Genomic DNA, 16,045 nt, shown 5'->3' on the forward strand with positions numbered 1-16,045 from the left:
CACAGGGAGGCGATAAATCTCTACTGCCCACAGAAACCTGTGAGTGATATTCACGGAACCGCAAATGGTTTAAATGTAACCAAAAGTGGTATATCTGACGTCAAATATAACATTAATCTCTTTAAATACAGATTGACGCATAACATATAGAAAACAGTAGCTGCGGTACATTGATTTCTGAAGTATTTCGTCATAGCTGCACGGTATAACTTTGTATCCAGTGCATAGTACAGAGGAGTTTAGCACTTGCGGCTAATGCTCCAAGTTTAGATCCGAAGAGTGCTGAGTGTGCTAAGGTGCCTGTCATCTTTTACAGAGGGCACCCGGGATTTGTTGAGCCCTCATTTAGGCAAGCAAGTGTTTTTTAAATGTATTTTATGCGGATATAACCACAGTCTCACCCACCTGTGTGAGTTACATGTTCCCCCAGTGCTTGTTTTGTACAATCCTCTGGTGAGGGCAGAGGCAAGTGCTTCTGCTGGCACTGGTACTGTGCTAGTGGAGACCGCAGTCCCATCCACTACCACAGTCTCTGGGGCCACAGAGAGAGAGAGGTGAGCAGAGGCCAGCGGTACTCCGCCCCGATGCCAGCTCTTCTGCTGGTGCTGTAATACCCAGGCTCTGGGGCAGTCCGCCAAACACTGTCTAGCAGCTGTCGGTATGCCCTTTCCAGCTGCCGCCCTTTTATGACCAGATAGTCCAGATCAGGTCTTCTTCGAGACCAAGCATAGCCTCTGTATTCTCCAATGTCCTCCAGATCAGAGTCCCCTTCACTGCGGAATTCAAAGAAATCAGTGAGACTCTCCCACAACAATCCAGGGCCATCAAAATCCTCTCCCTCTGGAGACCATTCTGTCACATTCCCCAAATATGCTTGCTGTGCATGCCGCTGCAGAGCCCGATATCGGTTGTCCAGCTCTACCTCCTGTTGTACCAGCTTGTCCAATTCGGATACCCATTGCTCCTGGGGTTGCTATCCCAGGAATGTCATCCATCGGTCCCGCTGGTCCCTAATCCTTTGTCTGGAGCTTGGAATACACCGACCTCGGCATATAACCCCTTAAGGACAATGGGCGGTCCCTAAACCCATTGAAAACAATGCATTTTGAGCCTGTACATGTACGGGCTTTGTCATTAAGGGGTTAATAGCCTCCTGGAGGGCCACCTCCCATAGTGACCCTTGAATCTGTTGCCTCAGTTCCTGATATTGTTCCGGAGGCAGAGCAGGAGGGGATGACCCGCAGCAGCCCCTGGTATTCTGAGGCCACGTCCGTGTCCCTGTCTAGGCGGGGCCGGCGCCACCTATAGGCAAAGTAGGCGCCCGCAGAGGGGCCCCATAATATGCCTTTTAACCCCCTTTATGCCACTGTGCCTCCAGAAATGCCTTTTAACCCCCTTTATGCCACTCTGCCTCTAGAAATGCCTTATATCCCCCTACATGCCACTCTGTCCCATGATGTGCCAGAGTGGCATATAGGGGTATAAGGCATTTCTGGAAGCAGAGTGGCATATAGAGGGTATAAGGCATTTCTGGATGCAGAGTGGCATATAGGGGGTTAAGGCATATCATGGGGCAGAGTGGCATATAGGAGTGTATAAGGCATATTATGGAGGCATAGTGGCATATAGGGGGTATAAGGCATTTTGGGGGCCAGAGTGGCAAGCCTGGGGCAGATGTGCATAACTGGGGGGGGGGGGCAGGCTGGCAAATAAAAGTAAATAAAAACAAGAAAAAAAAAATCTCAATCATAGCTTTTATTAAATATAAAAAAATAGTTTAAATGAATTAATAAAGAAATAAAAGTTTCTTACAAGAATATCGTGAAGAATAATGTGATCGCTGAATAAAATGGAACTTTTCAAATTTAATTTATTAGGGCCTTTTAACACTTTTGCTTTCTGGCATTTTAATACAAAGAATGTGATAAAAACAATGGTTTATAGTTATTTGTATGGCAAATAGTGTGACTCGGGTATGTATTAGGGGTGCGTGCGGGTACATGAGCTTCACCGCGAGATAAACTAAAATATGGTGCTGGTCTTCAAATGTTTCCAGGACTGCTTTTCATTCCCAGTCCGGCCCCGGCCGCGGTCATTCATTAGAAGCGCGGCCGCGGCTCGCAGTCACTATGGGAAGGAGTGGGAGCGAGTCAGCCAGTTAGGAGGACCTTATGGGAGCGTCGCGGCACGCGACGTCAGATATACCACTTTCGGTTACATTTAAACCTTTTGCGGTTCCGTGAACATCACTCACAGGTTTCTGTGGGCAGTAGAGATTTATCGCCTCCCTGTGCATGGCGAATGCAGCTTCATTTAAGTTTCCTGTATTCATCGGTGTCCACAGGTTTCCAGTCCCGGCAATGAGGCAGAATAATGTGACACCTATGCAAAATTGATGTTATTTTCATAAAATGCACAGCCTGGGCTCATAGGGACACAATCCGATAGGGCAGAACATGTATCCTTCACAGCAAATACATGTGGTAACTGTAACTGGATTTTATAGAATGGTTTTGTATGTGTATATATCTCGAAATCAAGGGCTAAACATTATATAAACTCCAGTTACAGTTACTACACGTAGGACTTCTTTAGCTGTTTGTGGGAAAATTGCGGCCTTTGGCATTTATGGTAAACATCATACTTCGCCGCATCTCCAGGTCAGTTTGCTCCTTCTCAGGGCAAACTAGTGGCATTGGCCTATTGTAATTACACCCCTGCCCTGCGCATAGATGTTGCTGAGCTGCTGTCTGCTGAGACTTGGTTGGGGGCGGCCCAGCATAGCAAGCATTAAAAGAGGTGGGGTATAAGTGTGTGTGATAAAATGGGAGGGGCTTGTGGGGGTGGAGCCAGGGGGTGGCAAAATTATGTTTTGCCTAGGGTGGCAAAAATCCTTGCACCAGCCCTGAGTCTAGGCGACCAAAGTCTGCCGTCCTGTCAGTCAATCATGGTAGGAAGGAAATGTCCCGCCGCTTGCCACCAATGTGACGGGATGCCCTGTACCCCGACTTGGTACATCCCTCAATCGCTGCTTCCCAGCTCTTACAAGAACTGTATAGGGGCACACTCCAAAGCACCGACTCTCCAGTCACACAAATCACTAGCCGAAGCTTAATGCAGGACGAAGTACAAGAACTGTTTATTCAGAGTGACATGCAGGGTTTTAAATACAGACATAAATGCATTTTCAACATAGTGTAATACAATGAAGGGAAGGCAGGGGAAAGACTGGTTTTAACAGCATATTAGTGCAACATGGTGGTGGGGGGTCGGACATTTAAACAGATTAACTGAAACAATGGTTTGTCACTCTCTGGTTGCAAAAGTTATGACGTACAATAAATAATTGCAAAACATCATCTGTGTTGGCAAAGTACACAACCAATCCCAAATCAATATCAGTGCTCCATAGTTACATAGTTCATAAGGTTGAAATAAGACCATCAAGTTCAACCCTTCTACCTAACTTTCCTACTCTTGATCCAAAAGAAGGCAAAAAAAACCCTAATTAAGCTAATTCGAATTCTGCCATCAGGGGAAAAAAATTCCTTCTTGACTCCAAGAGGCAATCGGATTTCTCCTTGGATCAAGGATATTAATGTTACTCTACTTATAGCCCTGTATGTCATGCCTTACTAAAAAAAAAATATCCAGACCCCTTTTGAAGGCATCTAATGAGGCTCCAGAATTGTACCGCTCCACAGTCCTCAGAGTCTCTAATGTTTGGGAAATATGGTAAAACCTGTTCCAGGGGAAAATCAATAGGAACTGACCCCCTGTACATAAACACAGATGTCTTTTAGAAGGCCAGGGCGCATAGTCGGTATGGAGAATGCTGGCCCTCAGGCCTCTTCAGGGGCCCCAGTGATGGAGGCTTCTGTTACAATGACGGAGAGCTGCTCCGTTGTGAAATCGTAGGGGCCAGCAGACATACTCTGATGGTGCGATGATCATATCTTGCGATTTTTCTGGCTCCGGCTACCCGGAGCCCCTCCCTTGCGGAATGTGTGTAGGTGGTCCGACTGACGTTGCGGGCAGTCCAGCTGGGCACCTGTGGACAACAAAGAAGGACAGTTTCAGGAGTCAGGCAGTGCAGGTACAGGAGCTGCTTTATTATTTCTAGAAGTTTAAAAGCTTACCGTAGAAGTGGATTTACTGAATGAGTGGTCTTTGTTGGGCCCGCTTGATCAGCATTTCACAGCTTGGTGTTGAGAAGGATGCCATCTCTTTCCGTCAGCCAGGCTGGGCCCTAGAACAAATAATATAGACAGAAGCAGTACTGATGTAAAGGACTAGATCCAGTAAACGCTGTTAAGCGGTCGGAGAGCTGCTCTGTTGTTTAATGGTAGGGGCCAGCAGACATACTCTGTTGTATGATCAGTGCGATGATCATATCTGCGATTTTTCTGGCTCTGGCTACCCGGAGCCCCTCCCTTGCGGAATGTGTGTAGGTGGTCCGACTGACGTTGCGGGCAAACCAGCCGCGCACCTGTGGACAACAAAAAAGGACAGTTTCAGGAGTCATGCATTACAAGTATAGAAACTATTTTGGTATTTCTAAAAGTTTAAAAGCATGATGTCATGTGTGATGGTGGATGAGCTGCGCTGTGATGGTAGATGGCAGAGGGTGATGTGCTCTGCTGGCATAGTAGATGGCAGAGGGTGATGTGCCCTGCTGGGATGGTAGGTGGCAGAGGGTGGTATGCTCTGCTGTGATGGTATATGGCGGAGGATGGTGTGCTCTGCTGAGATGGTTGTTGGCGGAGGATGGTATGCTCGGCTGGGATGGTTGATGGCGGAGGATGGTATGCTCGGCTGCGATGGTTGGATGGTGGAGGATGGTATGCTCGGCTGGGATGGTTGGATGGTGGAGGATGGTATGCTCGGCTGGGATGGTTGGATGGTGGAGGATGGTATGCTCGGCTGGGATGGTTGGATGGTGGAGGATGGTATGCTCGGCTGGGATGGTTGGATGGTGGAGGATGGTATGCTCGGCTGGGATGGTTGGATGGTGGAGGATGGTGTCCTCAGCTGCGATGGTTGATGGTGGAGGATGGTATGCTCTGCTGGGATGGTAGGTTCTGTTGTCGTTTGTTGCGCCTTCAATGCTTGATGTGATGCAGCAAGGAGGTGGTGTCCCAATCTGGTGACTTCTGCAACAATCTTCTGTAACTAATTTCTGAAGAAAAAAAAAAAAAAAAAGATTAAACTACTACTACTATACTACTATTGATAAAAGACAGTCCAGGCACAGCATGGGTGTCCTCTGATGGTCTGGTGCAATCAGCCTCCAAGAATGAGAGGTCGTTCCTCAGTTGTTGATGGAGATCCTCAGTTGTTGAAAGCTGTTGAAAGAAGAAAGATTATACCCTGATTTAAAGAACATGTCAACAGTTCTTACAAAACTTTTGAACTATTGCTAGAAAGTCTCGGATGGTTTAGTATAACGTGTGTGTACTTACCGACAGTGGAAGGTACGGTGGCAAGATTTTACGCGCCTCCAAGTCCTCCCAGTTTAGGCTGCTGTAGAATGGATGCAATCTGATGTCATCGCTGGCACCAAGTCGGCATCTTGGATCTTTCATCAAGAGCTATAAATAAAAAAAAAAGCAATTGCTGAATAGCACTCTTTTCTGACACTTGGGCCCATTGTCCCTCATTGCCAACATTTTGGAACACCTTATACTCCCATTAGGACTGGCGCATCAAAGAGAATGGTTGACAGAAGGGGATAATTGCTGTCAAAAAGTATATGGATCCTGATCCCACTCTTAACTAAATGAATGCCCCTAACGTGACTCTGTGGCCTTTAACATTGTTGCCACGTACCTAGTCAGATTACCCTCTTTACAGAACGGTCCCCAGGTGTAGACATCGGTGTGTCCCACTCACCTTAGTTAAGATGTCCTTGCTCTCTTCTGTTAGCTGGCTTGGGTACCAGTACTCCTCGGTGACGATGAGGTAGAAGTAATCCCTCTTGGGCAGCCATTCTGAGAATGGGAGGCGCCCCGCCAACATGCTGTAGAGGATGACTCCGAAAGACCACCAGTCCGCTGTAGCGCCGTACGCCTTGTTAAGAAACACCTGCAAGAAAAAAAGTAATAATTTGAGATAACCTTTTCTCTGACCTTCTTTAGAAACAAAATAGATCTCATGATTATATCAGCTCCTAAACTACAGAATAGTACAAAAGAAACGAATGTGGCATTTTTACGTGGCACTATACCAAGAATTCAAAAAGTAAGCCTGTTGGACTTAAAAACAAACCCATTTCTTGGTGGACGTTGGTCTTTAGTATACATTTCTAATTTAACCCTTTCTGGTATAGTCCTCATTCCCCGCACTATATGGTATACTCTGAGGTTCATGGGCTGCACGTGTAATCTACATGTAATTCCTGCAACATACATTGGATACATCTACTAAGGGGGAGGGGCTTTTAAATAGTTTCATTTATTACTTTTACTATTTGATTTGGTGTTTATAGGGAAATAATGGGGTGTTTTTAAACATTTTTACCAATATGTTGTGATGCAGTAGTTTATCCTAATTTAGATGCCTGTTAACTAACCCTAGCATCCAGAGGGTTAAATTGTGTTCCCTTTTCCTTGTGTTCCCTTTGCTTCTACCAATATTCAGCAAAATTAGAAAGCACAATATATAAAAATAGAAATTCTCACCTCTGGGGCCATATGGGTGTGTGTCCCTGCTGCTCCTCTGGTTGTGGTGTCCCCGGTGATGTCCTCTGCAACCAGGCCAAAGTCCGCGATCTTCAAATGGCCATCGCCGTCCATCATCACGTTGTCAGGCTTGAGGTCCCTAATCCGAAAGATAAACATTATTTATTTTTAAAATTACATTTTTTTTAAAAAGTGCAAAAACAAAACCAGGGAAACAGAAGAGAGAAGAGAGTTCAGATATGAGAGGTCACTATAAAAACAACCGATGAATGACTCCACGTCTGTGTAGAAATTGGAGGCCACAGATGATCTCTGCCGAATAAAACCTGGTAGAAGAAAAAAAAAAAAAAGAGATGAACAGGCTAGTTACGGACATATGGATCATTGTATGGAGCATAGTGATATACATTATGAAACTGTGTCCACTAATAGGTATCCACCCCTGACCCTTTTACCTCTGCCCAGTCACAGTTCCCCTTCTCTCAGACCCCTTCTCTTTCACGTCATAACTTACTGCGCTGATTGGGGCTGCAACCGGCCGGCTTTCCGGAGATACCTGTCCAGGCTCCCTGCGCTGAGGTACTCCATCACGAGGAATGCGTGGTCCTGATGAAAAAGACACAAAAAAAGCACATGACCATATGTTGAAGCATTATAGATATAGATGCCCGGTTAGATCTGGAGAAGGAGCATAATGCCAGCCATATATTCAAGTGGACAAGGCTTTCAAATGAAATCTCCTACTGGTGACTGGAAAGCGGCAAAGCCACGGCACAAAAAGGCGCTCTCTCCTGCGAGCTCCAGTATTCTTCTTTCTCGCAGGATGCTGCTGGTACTCGCCGCTCTTTTCCTGATGACTTTTACAGCCACCAGCAGTCCAGCGTTCCTCCAGGAAGCCAGCATGACCTGAATGAAACACAGATGGGAGATACGGTTAGGTCAAGTACATGATGATCAGTAATTGCATTTGCTTAAAGCTTAGCATTAATAAAACGGCTGACCTGGGCCAGGGAATGGCCCTGTTCTCAGGGTGCCCAGTTATTTGGCTACTCATTACTGCAACTTGGCACTGGTGGCACATATACAATAAATGACCCGGTCATAGCGCTTTTAAGCACTAGGCTTCATAGCCTAGTTAAAAATACCCATATTTAATGTGAAGTGACCAATTGGCATCTGGATTAGGCTGCACAAATGGCCAATGAGCTGAAGTACGGGCAGTGTATTTCTTACAGTGAGACTGTTACTCATTTTCTATTTGAAAACAAAACAAAAAAACAGTATAATAGATATTTTAATTATTATTTAAAAAGTAAATGTTTTCATCCAATCCCCACTCTTTCTGAATGTTCTAATGTAGTCTAATATATTTTAGATATCCTGGGATTTCCTTGAGCAGTAAATTGTAGCTAACATGTTTGGTTTTCCAGGATTATGTTGCCAACTATGGGAAACTCACAAGGTTGCCACTGAAAGGGTTGCACTCTGAGGGCTGGTTGATGTGGTATTTGTAAATATGGATTTCCTTCTGTGTTCTATTTAGCATCAAAGATACATTGTTACATGCCCAATACAGTAGTGATTGAAAGCTCCATCAGCCAATGGCTGCCTTGCCTGCTGCCCAACTGCCACGGAGATGTCTGTTAGCTCCTCAGTCTGCTCCCTCCCATGTAATGATTATCATACAAACTATCTTCCTGTAGCTTTCCAGATCAACCAATTAAGCTCAAATACATGGATATAACTTTCTGGATGGAATTTAAACTGGATAGAAGAAAAGCTTATGGACTTACTCGGCCAAATCCTCCTCTCCCCAGTTGGCGGTGGTATGCGAAGTCCTGTACAGAGAGGCTCCTCGCCGGTCCATGCGTTGATGCGCTTGATGGCCTCCTCTTCTTTTCTGCATCTCTTCGGGGGCTGCTGCTGTCGTCGCCGTCCGCTTCCCTCTTCCTCTTCTTGGGGTTCCCGTCTCCGGTCTTCTTCTTTGATCTTGCTTGAAGGTCTCTCTGCTCAGGTGAAGCTTGGCTCTTCTCCTCAACTCTTCTCTTGGTCTTCCAAAAAGCAACAAAAGCCATTCCTTGGGTATACGTGCAAAGCCTCGAAAAACTCAGCTGCCACGTACAGTGCGCGGAAAAGCACAAGGGTATGCCAGGCGGCGCCCTATATATATAGGTTTGTGTTGATGATGTCATCGCAAATGACCAGTAAACTGGCATGCGGCGATGGCGGCCATCTTTGTTTGTTTTTTTTTTTCCAGTTGTTTTTTTTGTACATCTTACAAACATGTATGTTAGTAAATCCCTAATTAAAAAAAATGATACCAAAACAAATGTAAGATAAACTGCTTTGTTATTAACACGTGCAAACCATGCTTTGTCTTTTTAACTATTAAATATTATGGAGTTTTGTGTGTGGTTTTTTAAAAATATATATATTAATGATGATGTAGAGAGGTTCATGTGTCTCTAACTGTATGTATATAAGTTAGGCTAATGGGTAATTATAACACTTTTCATATAGCCATCTCTTATAAAGTATGTTGCAAAAAATAACCATTTTCTGTGCACCCTTTGAACTTTAGTTAAATAATCTATTTTTCACTATTTAAATATATATATATATATATATATATATATATATATATAGTTGTGTGTATATGTGTGTGTATTTACCTTTAGAGTCCCATAAGGTGGGGTGAGGGGGCAAAAGAGGAATTGGTAAATTAGTTACACAGATAATAGAAGGGAACAAATCCTTGTTGGGGCATTTATCCAGGGGTGTGAAGACGGTAAGGAGCATTTGTAGGAGAGGCTTGGTTTGAACATTCTCACTCCGCTATTCATTATCATGGTCCAACGCTAACATATTTACATAGCAGAAGGGCTGAGCCGGCCCGTATACGTCATAATAAAATGGGTGAGGGAACTCTGGAGAAATCTCATCGAGGCCCCCCACATTGCTCATGGTGGGCATTTACAGGGGTCTCTGGTGGGAGACTTAATGATGCGCTATGGACACTGTGCTTATGAGATTTCACTAACTGATGGATATAAGAGAGGATGGATGTTGTTAAGAACCTGGGACCTTCCCTGTGAAGGCTCCCTCATTTCCGGGAAGATCCATGCATGCTGAGGGCACAAGGAGGGCTATCTCCAGACATCCTTATGTTGGAGTGGAGTAGGATAGGCAGTGATCTCTGTAGGGCCGAGATCACCTGGTTTCTACAGGCAGTGTTTGTCATCCTCAAAGCAAGTTTGTCCCCAAAACATTTGTAAATAAAAATTATTTATTGCAAAATCATTATGGACAATGCATTCAATATGTCCAAAGTCCTAGAGGGAAGTCCTACATGCAGTAACTGTAACTGGAGTTTATAGAATGTTTATCCCTTGCTTTCGAGGTATATACATACAAAACCGTGCTATAAAATCCCGTTACAGTTACCACATGTGGAACATGCCCAACAAGGTCCTGTCGAATCGAAAACAAAACTCAAAGCAGCAGGAGGCTTGATTCATAGCACCGAACGCTTTCAATAAACATTGCAGCCATCACATACAGTTAAATGCATACGATAGTTGGGAGGTAACTTCTAATTTTTGTGCTGACACCCCAATCCCCCCCCCCCCATTATACATAGTTGGGGAAATTCTGTAGAATCCCCCATATGCTGTTATCCTTTCCGACCATCTCTTCAGCTATTTGCTGCGAAGGATACATGTTCTGCCCTATCGGATTGTGTCCCTATGAGCCCAGGCTGCGCGTTTTATGAAAATAACATCAATTTTGCATAGGTGTCACATTATTCTGCCTCATTGCCGGGACTGGACACCTGTGGACACCGAGGAATACGGAAACTTTAAATGACCCTGCATTCCCCATGCACAGGGAGGCGATAAATCTCTACTGCCCACAGAAACCTGTCAGTGATGTTCATAGAACCGCAAAAGGTTTAAACGTAACTGAAAGTGGTATACCTGACGTCAAATATAACATTGATCTCTTTAAATACAGCTCACCCAATTTTATGTAGGGTTTTTGTCGCAGTATATGGATAATACACTTTGAAGTACGTTCCTACTGTTACAGAACTACTAGGTTTAAATACTTTTAAAGCAGTTTTATCAGCTGGTTATTCTTCGGAGCCAGGAGACAGTTGGTGGCAGTGGATCACTAGAAATAGGTAGGTCATGGTTAAAGTGGTCTGTGAGTGGTTAGGGCCAGTATCTGACATGAAGACTGAGAAAGAAGTCACAAAAGTGAAGCCAAAACAATAATTTTAGTGGTTAAGTGAGAGGACAATAAACTCAAGCATTCAGGACACTTTGGTCCCTTCTTAAGGGTTAGTTTGGCTAAGTGATGGGAAGTTTGGATCAGTAAAGTGAATCGGATCATTTCGAGTCGTTCGTTGAAATGATCCGATTCATGATCCGAATCTTTGGATCACGCAGTGTGCCTCACAGGAGTTACTGTTTCCCAGTCCCTCCCTGCAGTCACACTGATGACTGGCCCCGCCCCTTTCATTAGAGTTCATGAACCCTCCTGCCTGCCTACTCTGGTGATGTCACTGAAGGCAGAGAATCGTTCAGAGAATCGTATCTTACAGAGGTTCGAATCATTCAGAGAATACCACTGACACCATACTTTTATAAATAAATACATTAATAATCTTCACTGCCCCCCAGGATTAAGATTCCCCTTAGTTTGCCTACCTTTACCTCTAACTGCCCCTTAAATTAACGTTATTAAATTAATTAAATTAACCCTCGGTCCTCGGCACTAAATTAACCCTAAACACCCCATTAACCATAGCTGCCCCTAAATTAACTCTTAACACCCCATTAACCATAACTGCAACTAAATTAACCCTAAAGACCTCATTAACCCTAACCGCCCCCAAATTAACCCTAAACACCCCATTGAGGGGCAATTATGGTTGATGGGCTGCTAAGGGTTAATTTAGGGGCAGCTATGGTTAGTGGGGTGTTTAGGGTTAATTTAGGGGCAGGTATGGTTAATGGGGTATTTAGGGGCAGTTATGGGTAAAGAAAAAATACACCGTAGTGGAACGGTAAAACGGTATTTTACCTAATACACAGGAATACGAGTATTTTTACATTTTTTTTTTGTTATCTATTATGCAGTTAGTCAGCATATGTTATATACAAACAGAAATTTGGAAAAACCAATAGCCATTTAAGGTCCCCCCTTAATTCATAATGCACCTGACTTACAGAGATTTCCCTTTGCTCCCCTGATATGCCACTCTGCCCCCAGATGCCTCAAGTGGGAATAGCTAATGCCAGTGTCCCCCTTTTGATAAGTGTGAAGCAATTAACTTAGATATAGCAATTTTCACATGCGTTCTTACACATAGTCATGGAGTAGGACCTTTAGAAAAGCTGACAGAGGAACAATACTGGTTTGTGTTACAGCACTAGGTTGGAGAGAAGTACTCAAGGATAATATGAATCATATGATCATAAGAAAGTATATTCCTGTAGCTTTCCAGTTAAACCAATTAAGTTCAAATGCATGGATATAGCTTTCTGTATGGAATTGAAACTGAATCCTCAAACTCATTTTCAGTTATTAGAAATAAATGCAGCTTCATTATTGGAGCTTTTGAAGAAACCTATTTGAGGTCATTTTCGTTTTGTTGTTAAATTGTTTTAATGAGTCCCAAAAGGTGGGGTGAGGGGGCAAAAGAGGAATTGGTAAATGGGTTACACTGATAATAGAAGGGAACAAATCCTTGTTGGGGCATTTATCCAGGGGTGTGAAGACGGTAAGGAGCATTTGTAGGAGAGGCTTGGTTTGAACATTCTCACTCCGCTATTCATTATCATGGTCCAACGCTAACATATTTACATAGCAGAAGGGCTGAGCCGGCCCGTATACTTCATAATAAAATGGGTGAGGGGACTCTGGAGAAATCTCATCGAGGCCCCCCACATTGCTCATGGTGGGCATTTACAGGGGTCTCTGGTGGGAGACTTAATGATGCGCTATGGACACTGTGCTTATGAGATTTCACTAACTGATGGATATAAGAGAGGATGGATGTTGTTAAGAACCTGGGACCTTCCTTGTGAAGGCTCCCTCATTTCCGGGAAGATCGATGCATGTTGAGGGCACAAGGAGGGCTATCTCCAGACATCCTTATGTTGGAGTGGAGTAGGATAGGCAGTGATCTCTGTAGGGCCAATGCCACTAGTTTGCCCTGAGAAGGAGCAAACTGACCCGGAGATGCGGCGAAGTATGATGTTTACCATAAATGCCAAAGGCCGCAATTTTCCCACAAACAGCTAAAGAAGTCCTACGTGTAGTAACTGTAACTGGAGTTTATATAATGTTTAGCCCTTGATTTCGAGATATATATACACATACAAAACCATTCTATAAAATCCAGTTACAGTTACCACATGTATTTGCTGTGAAGGATACATGTTCTGCCCTATCGGATTGTGTCCCTATGAGCCCAGGCTGTGCATTTTATGAAAATAACATCAATTTTGCATAGGTGTCACATTATTCTGCCTCGTTGCCGGGACTGGAAACCTGTGGACACCGATGAATACAGAAAACTTAAATGAAGCTGCATTCGCCATGCACAGGGAGGCGATAAATCTCTACTGCCCACAGAAACCTGTGAGTGATGTTCACGGAACCGCAAATGGTTTAAATGTAACCAAAAGTGGTATATCTGACGTCAAATATAACATTAATCTCTTTAAATACAGATTGACGCATAACATATAGAAAACAGTAGCTGCGGTACATTGATTTCTGAAGTATTTCGTCATAGCTGCACGGTATAACTTTGTATCCAGTGCATAGTACAGAGGAGTTTAGCACTTGCGGCTAATGCTCCAAGTTTAGATCCGAAGAGTGCTGAGTGTGCTAAGGTGCCTGTCATCTTTTACAGAGGGCACCCGGGATTTGTTGAGCCCTCATTTAGGCAAGCAAGTGTTTTTTAAATGTATTTTATGCGGATATAACCACAGTCTCACCCACCTGTGTGAGTTACATGTTCCCCCAGTGCTTGTTTTGTACAATCCTCTGGTGAGGGCAGAGGCAAGTGCTTCTGCTGGCACTGGTACTGTGCTAGTGGAGACCGCAGTCCCATCCACTACCACAGTCTCTGGGGCCACAGAGAGAGAGAGGTGAGCAGAGGCCAGCGGTACTCCGCCCCGATGCCAGCTCTTCTGCTGGTGCTGTAATACCCAGGCTCTGGGGCAGTCCGCCAAACACTGTCTAGCAGCTGTCGGTATGCCCTTTCCAGCTGCCGCCCTTTTATAACCAGATAGTCCAGATCAGGTCTTCTTCGAGACCAAGCATAGCCTCTGTATTCTCCAATGTCCTCCAGATCAGAGTCCCCTTCACTGCGGAATTCAAAGAAATCAGTGAGACTCTCCCACAACAATCCAGGGCCATCAAAATCCTCTCCCTCTGGAGACCATTCTGTCACATTCCCCAAATATGCTTGCTGTGCATGCCGCTGCAGAGCCCGATATCGGTTGTCCAGCTCTACCTCCTGTTGTACCAGCTTGTCCAATTCGGATACCCATTGCTCCTGGGGTTGCTATCCCAGGAATGTCATCCATCGGTCCCGCTGGTCCCTAATCCTTTGTCTGGAGCTTGGAATACACCGACCTCGGCATATAACCCCTTAAGGACAATGGGCGGTCCCTAAACCCATTGAAAACAATGCATTTTGAGCCTGTACATGTACGGGCTTTGTCATTAAGGGGTTAATAGCCTCCTGGAGGGCCACCTCCCATAGTGACCCTTGAATCTGTTGCCTCAGTTCCTGATATTGTTCCGGAGGCAGAGCAGGAGGGGATGACCCGCAGCAGCCCCTGGTATTCTGAGGCCACGTCCGTGTCCCTGTCTAGGCGGGGCCGGCGCCACCTATAGGCAAAGTAGGCGCCCGCAGAGGGGCCCCATAATATGCCTTTTAACCCCCTTTATGCCACTGTGCCTCCAGAAATGCCTTTTAACCCCCTTTATGCCACTCTGCCTCTAGAAATGCCTTATATCCCCCTACATGCCACTCTGTCCCATGATGTGCCAGAGTGGCATATAGGGGTATAAGGCATTTCTGGAAGCAGAGTGGCATATAGGGGGTATAAGGCATTTCTGGATGCAGAGTGGCATATAGGGGGTTAAGGCATATCATGGGGCAGAGTGGCATATAGGAGTGTATAAGGCATATTATGGAGGCATAGTGGCATATAGGGGGTATAAGGCATTTTGGGGGCCAGAGTGGCAAGCCTGGGGCAGATGTGCATAACTGGGGGGGGGGGCAGGCTGGCAAATAAAAGTAAATAAAAACAAGAAAAAAAAAATCTCAATCATAGCTTTTATTAAATATAAAAAAATAGTTTAAATGAATTAATAAAGAAATAAAAGTTTCTTACAAGAATATCGTGAAGAATAATGTGATCGCTGAATAAAATGGAACTTTTCAAATTTAATTTATTAGGGCCTTTTAACACTTTTGCTTTCTGGCATTTTAATACAAAGAATGTGATAAAAACAATGGTTTATAGTTATTTGTATGGCAAATAGTGTGACTCGGGTATGTATTAGGGGTGCGTGCGGGTACATGAGCTTCACCGCGAGATAAACTAAAATATGGTGCTGGTCTTCAAATGTTTCCAGGACTGCTTTTCATTCCCAGTCCGGCCCCGGCCGCGGTCATTCATTAGAAGCGCGGCCGCGGCTCGCAGTCACTATGGGAAGGAGTGGGAGCGAGTCAGCCAGTTAGGAGGACCTTATGGGAGCGTCGCGGCACGCGACGTCAGATATACCACTTTCGGTTACATTTAAACCTTTTGCGGTTCCGTGAACATCACTCACGGGTTTCTGTGGGCAGTAGAGATTTATCGCCTCCCTGTGCATGGCGAATGCAGCTTCATTTAAGTTTCCTGTATTCATCGGTGTCCACAGGTTTCCAGTCCCGGCAATGAGGCAGAATAATGTGACACCTATGCAAAATTGATGTTATTTTCATAAAATGCACAGCCTGGGCTCATAGGGACACAATCCGATAGGGCAGAACATGTATCCTTCACAGCAAATACATGTGGTAACTGTAACTGGATTTTATAGAATGGTTTTGTATGTGTATATATCTCGAAATCAAGGGCTAAACATTATATAAACTCCAGTTACAGTTACTACACGTAGGACTTCTTTAGCTGTTTGTGGGAAAATTGCGGCCTTTGGCATTTATGGTAAACATCATACTTCGCCGCATCTCCAGGTCAGTTTGCTCCTTCTCAGGGCAAACTAGTGGCATTGGCCTATTGTAATTACACCCCTGCCCTGCGCATAGATGTTGCTGAGCTGCTGTCTGC

This window comes from Sceloporus occidentalis, unplaced genomic scaffold, assembly GCF_023333645.1.
Source record: "Sceloporus occidentalis isolate IW3139 unplaced genomic scaffold, rSceOcc1.0.p SCAF_56, whole genome shotgun sequence".
Taxonomy (NCBI): Eukaryota; Metazoa; Chordata; class Lepidosauria; order Squamata; family Phrynosomatidae; genus Sceloporus; species Sceloporus occidentalis.